The sequence below is a fragment of the Manis pentadactyla genome, chromosome 2 (genome assembly GCF_030020395.1).
Source record: "Manis pentadactyla isolate mManPen7 chromosome 2, mManPen7.hap1, whole genome shotgun sequence".
In the NCBI taxonomy this organism is placed as follows: domain Eukaryota; kingdom Metazoa; phylum Chordata; class Mammalia; order Pholidota; family Manidae; genus Manis; species Manis pentadactyla.
Window position 1 is genome coordinate 127,331,472 of NC_080020.1, and position 15,613 is coordinate 127,347,084.

The 15,613-nt window shown below is 38.7% G+C and overlaps 1 long non-coding RNA gene across 1 annotated transcript in view; it reads left to right on the plus strand.

Moving 5' to 3' along the window:
• The window catches only part of LOC118918185 (uncharacterized), a 30,364-nt gene extending 15,147 nt beyond the window's left edge, over nucleotides 1-15,217 (plus strand). Inside the window, exons 2-3 of the long non-coding RNA XR_005027039.2 lie at nucleotides 11,005-11,079; nucleotides 14,700-15,217. This is a non-coding gene — a long non-coding RNA (uncharacterized LOC118918185). The remainder of the gene's footprint in view (nucleotides 1-11,004; nucleotides 11,080-14,699) is intronic.
• Nucleotides 15,218-15,613: the final 396 nt, after the last annotated feature.

The window sequence follows — 15,613 nt, forward strand, 5'->3', positions numbered from 1 at the left end:
CAAGGTGACCTGGACCTCTGCTCCTTTCCATGGTTGTGGCCAGGCTCCAGCCGGCAGCAAGAGCAGCAGCAGTGGCAGAAGCAGTAGCCTTAGGCTCAGGCCATGGGCCAGAGTCAGCATGACCAGTAGCGGTGGTGTCGTCTCCACAACCACATGAGTATAGACACATGTCGCTCGGCGTGAGTGCCGCTACTCCCCATCATTTCTAGAGGCGGCCTTCCCAAAGGTCACACCCATTATGACAGGTTTTGGGTACACAGGAATCCTGCAGACTATGCCAATTGTAAGTCCGGGGAAAGGAAATCCCAGAGCAAAATACCTCTAAAAACCAAAATCAGTCAAAGGGAGAAATAAAGTTTAAAACCCATTTATTGCTCACAAACTTCAGTCCCAGGCCATCTTTCTTCTCTTCCTCAAGCAGCCACAACACCAGCCCTCCCCCTCACCTCTCAGGTACAGATAAGCCCTCTGTTGCCCAGGTAATCACCCATTGATATGGAGATGAACTTCTCCACCCCTGAGGAAAGATGCAAATGCACTAAAGCCATACCTCTCTCCACCTCTGAACACCTGTTGATATGCAGATGTACCAAAGCCAGGTGAGATATTCTGGAAATACTACAATTTTACCCACAGAAGGGATCTCAGCTTCATCATCAGTCATTTTAAGTCTCATAAGGACCTTAAAATAGTGCTGAGAGACAAGAGAGATCTTTTAACGACCCAGGCCCTCCACACAGGTGAAATCAGATGACCCCTAGAGCTGCCACAAAGGGACTTGGCATCCTTCGTTTCCACTAGGCCCTTCTCTTCTGCTAGGGATACAGGCATGTGTGTGCTGATGCCAATGACAATGTGCTCATCAAGAAGAGGGAACAAATGATGACTTAAAAGTTGGATATGGAAAGTATGGAGTGTGTATAGTTTATCTTTTACAAGGAAAGCTATTTTAATTGAGAAATAAGCTGTGCAATGACTATCTGATTGCTTGGTTCTCAGCCATGACTACACAATAAAATCACCTGGGATGATCAGTTTTTAAAATGCTCCTATATGAGCCCTAGTATTACAGATTCTGATTCATTCAGTCTTGGGTAGAGCCTGAGATTTGATACATAAATTATCTCCCCAGGTGTTTTTAATGTGCTGCCATAAATGACAATCATGACTCACTTTTTGATGAACTATTGAAACCATGATATCACTACAGTTTGCATGGGAAATGTACAAGGTTTTGTTTTGTCTTCCTGATTGTTTTAAAATGTTTTCCCCTTTCCTGCATCAACTATGTATCAAGCTGGCTTACCCAAAATGTGTTGAAATTGTTATCAGGCCCAACAGGGAGGAAGGAATGATTAGGAATGTAAATAATGGCTTACAGATGGAGAAGTTGGCTGTTGATCGTCTCCTTTGCTTTTGTGAAGAATGTTGAATCAAGGCAAGTGTTAGTTACTTCGGTTTAAGAGAGACACATTCCATCTACTTATGAGTTAATGGTCTTATGGGGACCATAGATGGGCTCTTACTTGGAAGATCAAGAGTTTTTGTCAAAACTGGAACTCAGATGAAGTAGTTCTGAGGTAAGCTGGCCAAAGAATTTTTAAAAATTGAAAATGTTTTGGAAAAATGTCAGAATGTCTTCAACTATTATGAGTGTTCTTTTGACATGGTAAGAGACTATACTAACCACCATGAAGACACCATTATGATACTAAGGGTTTGGCCCATGTTGTTTTGGTGATTACTGACAGATTATAGGATTTTTTGTTCCCTAATAGCATTTGACCTAAGCAGATACATTGTACAGGAACTTACAGCTGTCAATATTTTTGTAGTGTTTCAAAACTCCTGAAAACGACACAGAAAAGAAGTAATGCTAGATATGCAGGACTTCAGGGAAGCCATTCTTGGTGCGAAGGGAGCATTTACACAAGTATATGTAGTGTGTGTGACTTTTTGGAAAATAAATATTTTTGCCATTGATGGAGGAAATCTCAGGGTGCAGTGAATAGGGTTTGAACTTAACATTGGATGTTATTTTACCCAATGAGAATCTATTTCTAAGTAATTCAAATCTCAGAAATAAAAATCTTTGGGTGTGTGTATTTATCATATGTTTTACAAATAATTTTTGCACTTTTTTTTACTTTGAAATTATTTCTATTTGTGAAGTGCACACATGGATGACAATAAATTACTAATGAACTACTGAAATGCCATCTTATCTCTAATAAGCTTTAAGTTTGGTTGTAGTACTTTTTGCTATATACAAGTGTTTAATAAGTCTGGAAAAGCTGTAAAAGCTATGCACAATCCCAGTTATCCATATTTTTCCCCTCAAGTGCCTTGTGAATTCATTTTTAAATACTTATTTTTTATTAAGAGGCATACAGAAATTTAACCTATGTTTCCACTGATACTACAATATTTCACAGAATAAATATATGTCAATTTGTTACTAGCTTCCATATGACCCATTGAAGTATAAGTTTCTTTTTTAGTAACAGAGTTTTTAATCACAATTTCATGTTTAATATTTTCTACTAGTAATCTCACATTTTAGTACTCTGTCTCATGATTGTGTGGTTATTTTGGTATTTAATTTTAAATTTAAATTCGAGTCACATGGAAGATGTAAATTGAGAACTACTAACATAATCATTAATTGCCTGATCTAATATCAAGCTATTTTCTATTTATTTTCTTGACTAATCAAATATATTTTAGATTCCTTATCGGTTTTGTATCTTGTTAGACTTTTTCATTTATTATATTTCTGGCTTTATTACATATAGTGATATTGCTTCCATCATATTTTTTAGTTTGTCATTTCTAGAAATAGAAGTAAAATTTATATTTACTTCTACCCATTTATCTTGCTGTTCATCTTATTGGTTCTAGTTATACACTGTTCCTTTTTTATTGGAATAAAGTTGATATACAATATTATATTGGTTTCAGATGTACAACACAGTGACATGATAATTATACATTACTAGATGTTGCCATGATAATTACAGTTAGCCCATTGCCATACCAAGATATTACAGAATTATTATTGGTTATATTCTCTGTGTGGTACTTCCATTCCTATAATTAACTTTTTTTACATTTTCAGTTTGTACCTCTTTATCTCCTTCCCCTGTTTCATCCATCCCCTCACCCACCTCCCTATGGTAACCAACAGTCTGTTGTCTCTATTTGTGGGTCTGTTTGTTTATCTTGTGTTTTTTTTAGGTTCCACATTTAAGTGAAATCTTATGGTACTTGTCTTCCTCTGCCTGGCTTATTTCACTCAGCATGATGCCCTCAAGGTCCATCCATGTTGTCACAAATGGCAAGATTTCTTTTCTTTTTTATGGCTGAGTAATATTCCGTTGTGTATATGTACATGTTCTTTATTCATTTATTTATCAATGGCTGCTTCCATTATCTTTGCTATTATAAATAATGCTGCCATGAACATAGGTGTGTGTATATCTTTTTGAATTAATGATTTTGTTTTCTTTGGGTAATTTCCCAGAAGTGGAATTGCTGGGTCATATAGTATCTTATACTTTGTTGTTCTATGGTCTCCTACTCCTCTGCAATGCTTTTAAAGCTATTTACAGATATACAGAAAATCAGAGGCTGTCAATAATGTGGCTTCCTTTTTTCCTGATATTTAGCTTCTGATTTATCTTTTGCCACCTTGCATTGACTTTTGCTTCCAATAAGTAATAAATAATAGTGGTGCTAGTGAGCATTGTTTTACTGAACTTAATTTTACATGTGAATGTGTGTGTGAGAGAGATTGTATAGAAAAAGAGAAGTAGGACTTATGTTGAATATTATCAAATGTGTTTTCCTTTTCTTTTTTTTTTTTTAACAACATAAGCACCCACTGAGGAAACATGTCCTCTTTTGTGCCAGTATATATCTCCATAGTTTAGAAGATGCTGAGGGTCAAGAATGATAATCTAAACTTCCATAGAACAGAAACTTATGCAAAATACATACTCATGATTTGGGAGCACATTTCAATTCCCATCATGTCACAAGTAGAAAAGATTTCCTTGGAGGCAGCCTTGAATGAGCAGCTTTTGCAAAAAAAAAAAAGATTCCTTTAGAAAAAAATTATAGATTCCAGGGGCCTAAGGGATCTGCAAGGATAACTATGTAATCCAGGAGGGAAAAAAACCACACTATAATACTGGCAAGCTCTTAAAATTCAGTTTTGAAATTCGATATAGATGTTTTTCACATTCTTTTGAAGCATTTCAAGTTGCCACAGGCTATCAGGAATCACCTCACACCAAGCTGTTTATACACCACAATGCTATTTACAAGTTTGGAACAGGGCACGGAAAGTATGCACTGTTAAGTTGCATCTGTACAATCCCTGTAGACCAACAGAGTATAATTATACACACTGAAAACTGACCCATGGTTGGAAGAACGTTGGCCATTTATAATAGCAACAGAGTTATCATTAGAGTGAATATCCTTTGCTTAATTTCACAATCATGACCACAGATGGCACACAAGAGCGTTAATTCAAAGAGACAGCACAGTGGTGCCCCTTCAGGTTTTCCCAACTTCCTCAGGTGTTCCTTCAAAGCCGTCTATAATGTATTAACGACACAACCTTAATGTGAGTTTTCCAAATCTACCGTAGCTCTAGCCGACAGTAACAAATCGGCGCATACCTTGTTATGGGGCTGCCAGTGTAATATAAGAATTCCAGAATATGAGCAGTTGTTTGAAGCATATAAATTGCTGCCTACAGAAAAAACTCACATTACATTCCCTTTGGCTGAATTTTTGCAATTTGTTTGATTAACTCTTACTGAAATACCTCTTTCTAGAAGCAAAATAAAGGAGGGTGAGGAAGGAACAAGAAAGAGTAGAGTCACCTTTTAACTTTTAATTTAAGCAATTTTGCTATAATTCAAGTGCGTTACAATAAAGATCTAAACTGAGCAAATTTCAGACCCCTTGTTTGCATGGACTTTCAAGGTCCTGGGAGTGGCCCTAGCAGTGTGTGACACAGCCATGAGCTCTTTATAAATTTATAGCCGTGCCTGACTACTTGCTTTGACGCTTCCCGTCCTGTCCACTGCTGTTGGATGGACCACAGGTATTGAAATCCCACAAAGTCGAGGCTGATTTGTAAGGCACACCACACTGGGGTTTCATGGAGCACGTTACACAGTTCACAGTCGCCGTTAGCACCGTTAGAAGACTTAGGTTCTTGCTGGCCTTCCCAGTGTGTAAAGGCTCCCATGAACATGCCTGTACACCCTGTGACAACTCACTTTGCATAGGGACATGCAGGCGCTGGCCCAGAGGATGCGCTGAAATGGAACGTGCCCTGCAGCCCTGGCGCCAGGTGTGTAAGTCAGGTTGGGAGCCCTGTGCCTTGGATGAAGTCTGCCGGCAGCCTTACAAAACGCCTCCTGTCATCAGCAACTTAAAGATGTAGTGGTAGATTCTTTTCTCAACAACACCTGGTCAAAATGGAAGTTCACTCCTCTTAGAAATATATTTCAAAGTAGGGTACATACAAGAATTTGCTAGACATTTTGAGAAACCTTTTTTGATGGGAATATTGCAAAACAAGATTAACTGGAATTCCCGTCAGGTATTACAAAACCTACAATTCACAAAGAAAAGGCCCACATGTGAAAAAAACCCTAAGCTCTTAAATTGTCAATCCTAAAATCATACATGACACTTCCAATACAAAGGTGTGAAGATGAAAGAAAATTTTCTAAACTAGCAATAACACAATTGTGATCACATATGATGCCACATGATAGTTATCATATGGAAAGTTTATAAAAGAGTATTGAGCTGAACGATTAGGGAGGAAAAGTATGGAGAGGCCAGGCAGTGATTAATGAAAATCTTGTAATTCTCTTCTGGATTTAGTGATGTTTTGGTCTATCTGGAAGCCTTTACAAATGTAATTGTTATTCCTTTTCTCTTTGTAAATACATTTTCTCATTTTTAAAATAACCCTGTGATTGTCATTTTTTATTCTTTTCCTTGAGGAAAACATCTAAGAATAGACCAGCTTTAGTCTTGCACAAATCCCAAGTCCACCCCATCATATTAGTACTAATATTGTTATTGCTGTTTCATCATCAGAAAATGTCCCTGATGATGAGGATTGGGAGTTTGGAGCTCTGGGTCTCAAAACCATTTTCTTCTTGAAAAATAAGTGCTTTTATAAGGAAGTTAAAAATTTCAAATTAAAACAGCATGTTAAATAACTAATTCCTCTCTCTGGAATGATTTTATTTAAACTGTTCAGCTGGGGCCAACTGAGATAAAAGGGGAAGATGGCAAGAACCCCAGTCAAATGTTATGAGGGATTTATTCTTCCAGGCTCCAAGTTGTTGAAAATGATGTGGCTGTATTATTTTTTGTTACTTACGAGTCCAGTCTTGCAGCCAGGGCCCCTGCATCTTCTGAGATGAGGGAGAGAGGGATCAGCACTACTAGGCATGATCTGCCGAGGCTCCGGTGTTCCACAGCTTTAGTTAGACCCAGAGAAATGAAAAGAAGTTGTCAGAAAGGGGAAGTGAGTGAGCCAAGACCTGGTGAAAAATATGCATTCTCTTGTCTCAAGTCCTACGCTATGTGGGAAGGGAGTCCCAGATATGTGAAAGGAGGGACTCCTCCAGAGGAGGAAGGGGCAACATTAGCTGGGAGGATTTCCCCAAACCAAGCTGCTCAAATGGGAAGGCAGGGGAGCCTGTATCCGAAAGGCTATATAGTAGGAAGCAACCAAGGGCTCATGAGACCCTTGTACCTGCAAGGCCATAAACCTTCTAGAAAGGGACAGAGAAATGCTCTCTGGTTGGGAAAATCCAGAATTTCTGCAAGTTCAGACAGTGGCAACTTGCCTATCTTAGTCTTAGTACATAATTAGCACAGTCACAGAACATCTCAGGAAAAATGGATCCCCTCATGTTTATAGCCCTGAGAAATTTGGCAAGCAAAGCAGGCTCAGAATTGAAGGTGGCAGGGGTCGAACCACATATAACATACCACGGAGAGTTACCCCCACTCAGATGCAAGTGGTAAGCCTACACCCCCTCAACTTGTTTCATTTCGGAGAAATCGTTTCTCCCAAAGGGGCCATGTCCATAAAGATGTATGAAAGAATTGATGTGTTCTTTTTAGTGTGCTTTTTTGGAGAACTTCCTTTACTAAAGTTCAAATAGCCACTTCAGAAAATAAAACAGTGGGTGATATACAATAACAGCCCTTCCTTTTTACAAATAACAAGGGAAGATATGCAAACCATACACAAAATCTGTGCTATCAGGAGGGTATGAATAACAAATTATCACATAGAACTATATGAAATTGTCAACACTTACAAAAATGGCAATTTCTTATGGTTTGACTCAATAAAACTGACAGTATTTGCTTCAAGATGATAAGCTAAATGCACTCTGTAACTTCTCCATTCCTAGCTAATCTATGACAATGGTAAATATAAAAATACACATATACATCCACTCATGCATTTGTTCATGAAGAGCCAAACTAGCAAATGAGAAGTAGAATTTGGCAAGTGAAAGATAATACAGGAAAAGGAAGTAATGGCTAAGAACCGACGGTTGACTACAGCCACTAAGAGTAAGCACAGCAGCAAAGTGTTTAATGCATAGAGGAGATGGGTGCATAAATCTAAAGAATCCCCAGGGTCATGTAACAAGGTCACTCTGCCTTGATCCACAAAGAAGCAGTAAAGGTTCTACTTGCACCTAGAAGGGAGGAAGAAACCCATGTTGGGAGGATAGGACCTTGTCCCTCGGGTGTGGTGAACACTGAAAATAACCAGAGCACTCACGTGCCAAAAAGCGCACACCCCGGCATCTCATCTGTGGTGCTCTCACAGTATCACACCTCAACTGAGGATGTTAAAAAAATAAAAACATTCCCACAGGTTGTACAAAATTGCTAGCAGAGTTAATCTAAGTATAAACATGAAGATGTGGTCAAGAACAGACAGATATTTTGGCAAAGCCAAAAATGGCAGGTAGGGACATGAAGCTCAAAGAGCAGGAGAGCCCATAGCACTAAAAAATTCAATAGAACCGACAAAATAGGACACTAGGTTAAGAAGAGTTAATATCTTGAGAAACCTAAGTGAGAATGTCACATTCAAGAAACAAGATAAGGCTGCCAACTAAAGATAATGTAGGTATTGTACATCAATATTTACACTTACACAAGCATCGCTGAAAATGTGTGCTAGTGACCATTATTTTTTAACAGCCTCAACTGAAGTGTGTTTTTTAAAGCTTAATAGATGGTTTGAATATGTGGATAAGAATAAAAAAATTATCAGCTGGAAGATGAAGTTGAGTAATTTTCCCAGAATGCAATACAAAATTGATAAGAAAAGGTAAAAAGAAAAACAAGAGTCAGATAAAGCATACCTGCAAGGCCTAGCATCCATCTCCTTCCAGAGTTAATGAAGAGAAATAGAGAAGGATAGATATTAAAAAAAGAATCATAGATAAGAAATCCAAAGAGCTAAGACCTGGGTACTTAGACTGAGTCAACTGAAGGTCACATAAGATAGAAAAATAAAAACAAGCAGCACCTTGACAAATGCCAGATCTTCCAGGATAAAGGACAAGGGATGAAAAACAATCCAGGAGTTTCCAAGGTGAAAAAAATAGTTCCCCAGAATGAAACGATAGCCACACTGATATCACACTTTTTATCAGCACCACTATATATTCAAGATGACAACAGCATGATATATTCAAAGACTTGAGGATAAAATGTTGTTTTAAAAAAACCTTATCCAGAATTCTATACCCAACCATTTTTTGCCAACTCAAGTCTGCGGGGTGAAAAAAGTAATCCACCAAGAAGTTATAAGAATTTTTTCAGAGAACTGGAAAGATGTCTCAGTGCTCAGATTACAAATCAAAATAGACTACACATCTGAAGTTTTGAAAGAAGACAACATCTGGTATTTGAAAATACATTTTTTCTAAAAAATCCTGTAGATGGCATAAATACCCCTATTTACCAGGTATTGACTAGCATTAGAAATCATGAGAAGGACGCTGTAGCTCTCCAGACAGAAGGAGAACGTAGAGGGAGTGTTCTCAGATGCTGCCAAAAAAGCTGCAATAGGTCTTGACTTGGAGACAGGCCCCTGCTTTGGTAAACAGAAATGACAGTTTTGATTTGTTTCTATTTGATGACTTCAGAGATTTTATAGCAATTGAACTAAGAGTTACTGGTGTTCCTGATATATGCATATATCTTAAAATTGTTTTTAATCATACATATATTTTAAAGAAACAGAATTATGAATATAACATAGTCCCATTAAACTTATGAAAATTAATCACTGCAGGCTCACAAATAACTTCTAATAAGTAATTTAGCTGACATGGGGGAAGAAACCTTGTTTGTCCCAAAGAGACTGTCTAGATTCACAATGGTTTCTTACCTGAGAGATTATAAACCAGATCACATAATTTTAGCTGGCCTCACCCACTAATGATTCTTTAGTCATGTAGCTCTGGTCACTTGCCATCACCTAAATATTCCAAAACTTTTTCGTCATTCCTCTAATTCTAGCTCTCTCTCATACCATGCTGTCTCTCTATCCTAAGAAGTGTTTGTAGTCAATAGACAGCAGAGTAATGGTCCTCACAAGGGACTCCACCTGCCATGTGTTCATGAAAAGGCACACACACACTCACGCATCACTGCATCACTTCTGTGTCAGTTAGGGTGTTGGAGATGCACAAAGATTTCAGCATGAAGAGCTTTATTTCTTCTATAGCAAGAAGTCCAGACATAGACTCTCCTTGGATTGGTTAAACATTTAATGATATCGTCGAGGCTGGTGATCTTTCTATCTGTCCCCTGTTCCATCCAATCTGTAAGCAGCTCCCCCAAACCCCTGTGGTCACAAGTAGATTCTCCAGAGATGGCCTCTTAGTACAGCCCAGTGTCTGCATATGCTTCCCCTTCCAGAAATGAAGAAAATGTTCTGAAGAGGCCCTCAGGAGATGCCTCTTTACGTCTCATTGTCTGAGGCTACATATGGTATATGAGAATGCCTCAGTCAGCGGGATTTGTTTAAATACACTAAATAATATTGATCCCCTGGTGACAGGTTGGACCCCTGTGACACATGATCACATAGCACTTAAACACAACCAGGGCATGGAAGAAGAGAAACAGGCTTGTGGGCACAGATGGAAACCTTTTTCACATTCAGGTCTCATGTCATATGGTGGCACATGAAGGAGGCCTCACCTGACCACCCACAGGTAACCCATGCACCACCCCAATCCTCTGGACATCAGGCTCTTATTCCTCATCCTGACTTCTTTACTCCAAGAATATATTCTCTTTCAAACATCTATTAATGTCTCTCTACCTTCTTCCTTTCCTTGCTATGACATAAACCCCTTTACAGCAGAAATGCCACCTATATGTTCTTCACCATTTCCTCAGTGCCTGGAAGAGTTGCTCACACACACTAGATGTAATTATTTAAGAAATCATGGATGGATATAAATATTCGTAGAGGCATTCTGATCTCTACTCCTTCCTTCCTCCCTTCCTCCTTTCCTTTCTTTCTTTTTTTTTTTTTTACCAAGATAGAGGAGGTTAATTAAGAAAGATATTTCTGACATCTATTCATGAGTCTGACATGGGATAAAGATTATTATGAAGTTTATTAAACACCAGAGTACATTAGAACTGGGAGGCAGTGGTTGGCTATAGCAATAATATCAGTTAGAAAGACAGGGTTGGCTGCATCATAGCTAAAGAAATAGGAAGATCGAACCCTCAGCTAAAGAAATGGTGCATTTGGAAATGATAGGGGTCTGGGTTTTAGTAGAAAAAGCACTTTCTGGATATAGTTGCTTCTGTCTTTGCCACTTACTAGCTAGGCTACATTAGGCAAATTATAAGTTTCCTGTAAATCTTAGTAATGTCACCTCTAAACTATGGTTGCAGGATTTGCAGAATCTACTGGGATGAAGGCATGAGTGGAGGTCAAAGTGTCAGCTGAAATACTGACTCTGGCAATAAGTAGCTTTTTTTTAACCTTACAACATTTTATTGATGTCTCTAAACTTTGGCTTCTTTCATAGATAATAAGAACTCCAAATAATACAATGGATTTTGTCCTAGCCAATTACAAATGTTTGGCCATGTGGATCCAATTTTCCCCAATTTTAAGAAGTTGGTAACTAATTGATAACACACACACACACACACACACACACACTTGCAGTGTATCAATGGGGAAAATACAAAACTTCTCTGAGATTTTTCTAGTTCACACATAGTTGCAAAGATGCTTGGGACACCATTTATTAGAAAGGGGAAATGGAGTAATCATAAATATTTGTAGAATAAATTCAATGGAAATTGGTGACCTTGTAAGAGAACACATGGCCTGGTAAGTTTAAAATAAGACTAGTTCTGTAAAAAAGTTACATCATCAATGTATACTGAACTTACCAGGATTTTCAGACCTCTTCTGATAATCTCTGAGCAATATTTGAGGATGAGATCTGTTCTGGGGCTGATATTTGGCAAATGTCATTTCTTATCCTTATAGGCAAAAACAGTGAATCACACAAATGATGGAGTTAACCAACCAAAATAACCTAGGGAAAACAATTTTGTATGTGGTCTGTTGGTTCTTTGCTGGAAAATGTAACTAAGTAGTTCTCATCAGACTCATAAATAAATGCAATAAGAAAATAGAAAATATTTCCTTGGTTTATGTGATTGTTATTTTAGTAAAACAATGCACATGCTGTAAGCACAGAGAATGGAGATAACAATCAAGTATGTAAAATGGTTTTTCATGATACCCTGGTCAAGATTGAGAAATACAGGTGATTTCTTCAAGAGAATTATGTAGATTAATCACTGCTGGTTTAATGTTTTACTATTTAATCAATGAAAAGATTAACGTAACCTACAGAGGGGGCTCTTCTAAAGCTTTGAAAGTGAGAGCCTTGACCTTTGCTTCTTTCATGTTTTCATAAAAGAGGATAAAAAATGTTTACCATATTTGAGTTATATGGTAAAAAACAAGTAAAAGAATAAAACTGTATGCAGAACTTCAAGATCCAAAAGTATGGAATAAATCTAATTGACCAAGTATAAGATTCAAGCAATGCTTTTGATTCTAAAAATCAACTGCCTCTGTGTAGAAATACAGATGGTGGGAGATGGCTTAACAGCAGTCCATGACAAGCCACTGCATTTTCTTTAAGATTGAAGTCTACACATAATTAAGAATAAAACTTAGGAGGTAATGGCTGTGTTCCACTCTGTTCAGGTCACACCATCCATGGAGTGTTATAAAAGACACAAAAATGAACTAGATCATGTGACAGCCGGGTCATTTTGTACTGAACATGATTAATATTTCTTTCACAGATGTTGCAGTTATGTTTCCAAAGGTGGCCTTGCAAATATATATCCCATCCCATGCATTCTCCTTACAATAGGCCATGTTCACATCTCCATCAAAGAGTATGGTCTGGGTTGCGTCCCCTTGAAACCAGGTGGACCTTTGTAAATGCTTTGATTGGTAGTATGAGATGGGGCTGGTGCTTTATGACTTCAGGGGCTAGATCATGAATGGTGATATATCTTCTACCTCTCTCTCTTTCTCTCTGTCTCTCTGCATCCGTATCTATCTGTCTCACTGTCTCTGTCTTTGTCTCTCTCCCTCCTGCAATGTGGGGACATAGAAGGTGGGGCTGTCTGCAAGCTAGGAAGAGAGCTCTAACCAGGAACTGAACTAGGTGTCACCTTGATCTTGGAATCCTCAGCCTTCAGAACTGTTAGAAATAAATGGCTGTTTAAGCCTCCCAGGCAGTGACATTTTGTTATAGCAGCCCTAGCAGACTAATACAGGGACTGAAGTTAATTAAAGACCTCCCACATGTGAACTATCTTCTTTTAATTGCTATGCCAGGCCTATATCATAAATGTAATCACAACCTTTCCACATATGTAGAAAATACAATTCATAAAGATGAATTCTTTGACTGCCTACTTCCAAACAGTATATATAAGATGTAAATATAATTCAAAATTCAGAATTCGAGGTCTTTTCTTTTTTTCAAGGCAGTATGAGCTGCCTCTAGGAACTTTTATGAGCACAGGGAAGTGTAAAACATTTCCTTAGGATACAAATATGAGGCTTTCCTCTGCTGGTTTTTATGTACAAAGCTATAAGAACCCATTACTTTCACCCTCACAACCAAAACAATCCAGAAAAGTGACAAATCATATTTTTTTAACCTCAGCAGAGACCTGAGAACACAAAGAAATCTAAATAAAACAAACTCCAGAAAGGAAGGAACCCTTTAAGGAGACACTACCACTGCTTTCAGCCTAGACAGAACTGCAGAAAGAGAAGGAATGTGTCTTAGATTTGGACTAGGGGGAAACTGGTCAAACATTTACAGAACAATGAATGGCTGGCATGACAGATCAGAATCCCAGGGGACTCAGCACAAAGTGAGGGGCGCCCACCCAACAATTTGTTTGCAGGGGTTTCCCTGAAGTCTGGAGGGAGTAAGCCAGAATCTGGGACTGGGAATAAAATTTGAGATACAGTCTGCTGGAGCAGTGCAGAGGGAGTCTGTGTGCGAAGCAAGCACCTCCAGAAGGTGTAGGGCAAGGTAGGGTATAGTGTACAAAGGAATAGAAGTCCTCTGAGAAAGGTATCAGAATTCAACAGAGGAGATGGGTCTGTAGGAGAAAAAACATTCAAAGAGAATTGATGAAGAATTATCTACATAAATAAAAGCAAAGTCAGCAATTTATATGGACTAAAATGAGGTCTGTAAGGTTTATGGGGAGTATGACTTCAGGGAGGCAGGTCCCTGGCTGCATATGTCTACACTGGTAACTGCTTCGTCTTTGTTTGAAGCCCAGCACCACCATGCAGTATCTACTGTGAACCTGGCCACATGACTCAGCTTCCCTGCCTCAGGGTCTTCATCTAAAAATGGCAACAATCAGAGTGTGTCTCACGGGGTCATCATGAGAATTACATGATTCACATAACATGGAAAACAGTACCTGGGAAAAAAACTAATTGTGATTTTACTGAGGTTGGTAGAAGCCCTCAGGGTACCCACGTTGCCTCATATATTGTTCTCTTTCTTCTAACCACGGGTTCTTTGCTGAGTTCTCACATCCAGTGCCTTCTCTCTACCACCAGGCTGCTACCCATGCTGCTCCCGCCTCTGATGTTCTTCTGTCTCTACTCCTTTTCCAGGCCAGCTTCATGAGTCACACAGGGCTCTGTGCTCAGAAGGGCCCCAGACTTGGTTTCATGCTTGGCTGTTGTTTTCTTGAAATCCACAAAAACTTTTGGACAAGGGGCTGCACATTTCCATCTTGCACTGGGCTCACAAGCTCTTGAGCTGGTCCTGCTGGCTCACGACCATGAATCGTAAGTGTTGGCTTAGAAACCATTCTGTCTAGATAGACTTTGCTGAAACCTGGTAGACTGCCACCACTCTATTCCCTATTAGCACTTTTTATTTCTCCTACTGTATTACTTATGACACTCTAAGCATTTATCTCTGTGAAATATTCATAGCTATGGAAAGTCAGGGGCATTGTTATCCTTGCTCAAAAACTTGTTTTTTCCTCCAACATCTGCACAGGCCATGGAAATACATACAAAATAATTATGTGTTGAACAAAAGAATGACTGAATGTTTGCCATGAGGACAGGAACAGTTCTGAAAACCACTGCCTCATGAATCTATCCTACATGATAATCATGCAAATTCCCCAAAAAGGGACAAATCCATGACAAATAGAAGCTTCCCAAGGCACAGGACACACTCATGGAGAAGCAACAGAGTTCTTCCAAAATGAGTACAGAAGCCTGCAGCAAGCTGCCAACTGCGGAAGGGAAAAGTGGATTATTTCGTCACTACTCTCAAAAGTTACAAAATTTGCTGAAAAAGGCTTGAACCTCTACCTTGTACTGGGAATCACTGACACTCCTAGAAAATGAGTTGAGATGAATAGAAGGAGAGAGGCACTGACTGTAGGCAAGTTTACTAAGAGCAGCTCTCTCAAGATTCTCCACTGCCCACTTTTCAAAAAGATCTGTAGAGCAAGTAGGACCCTTGTAATGTTTACCCTGGTAGTTTAGCAGGAAGTGTATGGTTACTGTGGCCTTTTCTAGATTGAAGAAATAAATACATTTGAGCAAATTTTATTCTGTCTGCAAGGATATCTTTTATGTTTGTCTTTTTTTCCTCTCAACTAGCCAGGATTTTGGAGCTGCTTTAAGATGAAAAGATTTAATGATCACCCCTTTGTCCTCTATGAATTAGAAAGTAAAATTTTTCTGAGCTGTTTTAATAAAAGAGTCCATAAAACCCTACCTAATAGCTAAGTAGTATGAGCCCTGAGTCAACACCAGACCTGGGCTGTCGTCCAATTTCCACTAATTAGCTGGGTTACTTTGGGCAAGTCATTTAACCTTCTTACCCTTCAATTTCTTCAAAATGAGAAGACTTGAATGGTTTCTAGGTTCCTTTTTAGTTCTCAAGTTCTTAATTAA